We start from the raw sequence: 4,492 nt of genomic DNA, 5'->3' as shown, positions 1-4,492 counted from the left end.
CACCGCCGGGCGCTGCCTCATACACAGCATCATGAAGTTGCATCACCACCTTGTCAAGCATGAAGTTCAAGTACATTGCTCAAACTATTGATGGGCCGTGACTCTCACACTTGACTCCGCTGGCGGCATTGGACCCTGAATGCTAACTTGAAGTATTTTGTGATGAGGAGAACTTTCCGACTCGACAGGACCGCCGGCTTGGCCTCTCTCGCTGCAAGAAGCCTGTTTCAGAAACTTTGAAAAACAGGTTACCGCAGTGTTGAATTAAGCTCATTGCAAATCTCAGCGAGGGGGGATGGAAACAATGCCGTGAATTCACTGAATGTCAAAGGAATACATAACTTGGATGTAGGCTCAGCCACTATAATGGGATGAAAAGCATTGCGATGGCTTCCAACATTTGCAGGGAAATCTCTTTGCGCAAAGTGGTGTCTTTCATCAGAAACAATCTTTGTCCTTGATGTAAAGTCCAACAGAAAGGTTGTGATAAATCATATAGCAGATGAATAATTACATTTGCGGCTTCTTTCGAACATATCATTTTCAGAGGTGTATAGAAACCACACTTACAATATTTAATCAGTGAGGTCATTTGTCAGAGTTTAAGCAGAGGCTGCAGTATTCAGTCCATACAGTATTTTCGGCCTTGTGTAAGGTTTGATAGGCTTTTCTTTTCCTTCTTGTTCATAACTGGGCGGAAGGGAAATAGTATGATTTCTGGAACCAAAGGGACAAAAGCAAGAAGGGCATCCCACAGCTGGAAGCTATCAAAGTAAAACCTGAATGACAGACTTTGATAAGAGCAATTGCTGACCACTAACTGAGGAGCCAAATGCCACCCTTATTTCTGAAGGAGTTGACAAATGTGGCATCTGCACAGGATCACAGCTTGCTTCAGTTGTAAGTGATGGATTGCCATCAAATTTTGTCCCTGTAATAAAATATAACAGCACTTTAGTCCTTATTTGAACGATGGCTATTGTAGCTTCTTCACAAACAGGGGAAATTCTAAGAAAGCTTCACCTATTTTTTCTCTCTAGCAAATATCAGTGAAGTTCCTAACTTAGATTTGACATTCAAAAAGATGTTTGTAATTTGTTAGGTCTTACTAGGAAAACTAGGAGGTTATTGAGAAATAGCAGCAACCATAGTCTTACACCTCGCCAGTAAACGGAGGGTGTCATGGCAAAAACTTGTATCTTTTGCATAGACGTAATGGAAACATCACCCAAGGTTAAAGAACTGGATGTCATTGGTTGTACGCTTTGAGAACTCCACACCCTAACCCAGCCACAACATATGATAGTTATGAGCCACCATGACCTGGCACGAGAGTTTTCTTTCAGACAACCAACTGTACTGCAAGGCCCACATTGCGATCCAGTTTGCACTCTTTACTATCCATCAAATCCGACCCTTCCTCACCCCCAGCGTTTTAGTAAATACTGTCTTCAGCCACTGGAAATCATCAATAATTCTGTAGCCAAATGCTCTCATGTTATTCCCTTCCCTACACGCTTTCAGCTTATATCAAATTCAAAAACCTGGTGCTGGAATACAAAGCTGTGAAGGGATACGCACCGCCATATGTCCAGTGTGTCCAGACCTCAAAAAGACCTTCAAAAAGTTGCTCATCATCGTCATCTCTACACACTGTTCTACCTTGCTCCTTAGTTCTTATTCTTTTCTTTTCTCAGTATTTCTCTCTCACATGATCATTTTATACTCACAGGAATACTGAGAGCACTTTGGTTCTGACCCTTGTACTCCTTACCATCAGTCGCATATAATTTTGGTGACCTAGGAATTTGAGCTTATTCTGCTTTTGTACTCATTGGATGTTGCTCTGAATAATTCTTACACTGATCTGGCTGGCCCAGTCTACCCATCAGAGTAAAACATATCATCAGTATTATCTGATAATGTTGTCTCATAGTACATGATGATTGTTGCATATAATTCCAGGACCTGCCTTCTTTGAGATAAGTGTCTAAAAGATGCAAGGGGAAATGGGATGAAGTGCGTTTTCAAATCAGTCAAGCGAGTATAACAGAGACTCTTAGAATTTCTGACTTAGTCAACTGTGGGCTGGTTTACTTAACCTTGGCAATGGGAAAACAGCTTTCTCTGAATATATAAATAGCGGGTGGGCAGACACTGTGCACACAGCATTTAAAACTAGCAGTGATAGGGTGACACCTTTAACTCGTTTATGTAAAATACCAAAGCATGGCTGGTTATTTCAACTTGATTATCCATGCGATTGTATTCTGCATCATTCCCACAAGTGTTGCAACTGATGAAGCCAGACATTTCAACTGTAAGTAAATCTTTGTAAATCCTTTTGCTGTTGCTGAAATGTACATGCAATTTTCTGTTCCGTTTTTAATCGTCGCCACCCAAAAAGTACCACAATGTAAGATAATGGTGAACTAACACAAATGATATGGATAGAGAATTGATTTAAATAGAATATAATCAGACACAAATCACATCCCATATGTCTAGGGTGAGAGCTAATTTTTGACTCATTTTAATCATTTTCCCATTCATTTTTCTCATTATTCTTTATTTTTAGTCTCCACATATCATGCAACCGAGTCATATAACGCTTAATGAGGAGAGGTGGTTGAGTAGGTGACTCATAGACTATCAACACAATCTCAGACAGCCATATGGTTTTAAGATGTAATTTATGCATAGCTGTGCATAAGGGCTGAGCTAATCCAGTGCTGGGGCCTGGCAAAGCATATAATGCTACAACTAGTAAGAGACATTTGACTTCAGACTGATGAATGTAGGCTGTCTCCTAAGTTAATGTATGCAAAGTGGGTGATTATGACACGAGCCTTACAAAACTGGCAGAGAGGTGCAAAATCATTAAAACCATTGTCCATGTGCAAACCTAATTCTACCTTTTACAAAAGAGAGAATGGAGGAGGGACCAATTGAACCGAACTGGGTGTATAAAGCCTCTTTGTCAGTGCAAATTATGTTCACATGACAATGCAATTAAATTAACAGATGGATAAAAGTGCTTGTCAGGGAATTAGATTGTTCCCGTTTCAGACAGAAAACATCTGTGCCACATGGCTCGGGGGGCAAAAAAATAAAAACTGAGCCTGTCATGATGTAATTCCACCCAGCTTGAGTAAATGTTAACTGCTTGAACAAGGATCCAGAATCTTTTCATTAGAAATTTGACAAAACACATTATTTAATTTAATCCATGAATATCCTTTTGGCAAATCTCCCTCTAACCCTTTGCCAAGTGAAGTCACACTGAGACGAACCTGTTTTTCAAGTAAGGCGAGAAGGCAGCACACAAGAAATTAAATACTGCACTTAACAGCAAAGAACACTACAGGCGTAACAAAAATAAAACCAGCAGAGCCTTCTCAATGCATAAAGGAGCAGGGATGGTTTTTAACCATTAATCTAATAAGCAGAAACGTACAGTACAGTAGCTTTCAAATGCACCATTTAGTCAAAAATTAAGTGCTATACATTTACATAAATTTCTAGTTTTTTTTCTTTTAACTTAAATAATAAGACATTGATGTCTGTAAAATTATCTTTCCTTTGCCCTCCTCCAAAAGGTGTCAGAGGTCAGCTACAGGAGCGTTGCTCAACCTTTTTCATATCAAGAATCCCTAATTTAGTCCACATTAGGGCCATGGACCCACATTTGATTAGATTTTTTCTCTCGGACCCAAATCTGAGAATAATTTTAGTGTTAGATATGATTTTGTCCAGAATTCCATGACTATCTTTATTGTAGGTAGAGAGATAACAGTGCAACTATGATCAAAACAGCCATTCTTCTACATTCTCTAATTGTGTTAACGTCTTGTAAATGAAATAATGGTGCATTTGAACAATTCATCAATTTGCTGGGGACCCCCTCAAGGACCCCCGGTGGTCCCCGGACCCCACGTTGAGAACCACTGAGTTACAGAACAGTGTCTCTGGAGCTGGTAGGCATTCAGTGTCTTACTCAAGGACACTTCAGCACAGTGGATGCTTGCCATAATACTGGCTCTTTACTTGAGTATTTCCATTTTGTGAGACTTTCTACTTTTCTTCCTCCACTACATTTATCTGACAGCTGGAGTTGCTAGTTACTTTGCAGAATAAGGTTTTACATGCAAAACATTAGAATAAGCTCATAAAATATGATGCATTGTTAGAGTTTACACTCCCCAACAGTATACGGAGCAGTCAGACCTACAACATTAAAATACTTCTTACATAATTAAGACAATTAGTCACGTCTATCTCACACCAGTGGTATTGTTAATTGGTATTGGTAGAGGCTGAGAATTTTCTCGTCCATGGTTTCGTTTGTTTACAGTAATTACACTGTCTCAAAATGAATGTGGTAATGATTTATTGATGTTAAAGTGTTACACGTAGCGCCATTAAGGTACGCTCTGATATACAAGTTGTGATTATGAGTTTGGTGTGTTTGATTTGCATTTTGTGTGAATAT

Source organism: Centroberyx affinis, unplaced genomic scaffold (assembly GCF_046629955.1).
Source record: "Centroberyx affinis isolate AG114_WGS23_722 - 3 ecotype Tasmania unplaced genomic scaffold, CSIRO-AGI_Caff_v1 ptg004638l_1, whole genome shotgun sequence".
NCBI lineage: Eukaryota > Metazoa > Chordata > Actinopteri > Beryciformes > Berycidae > Centroberyx > Centroberyx affinis.
Note: the sequence above shows the minus strand (reverse complement) of the source record.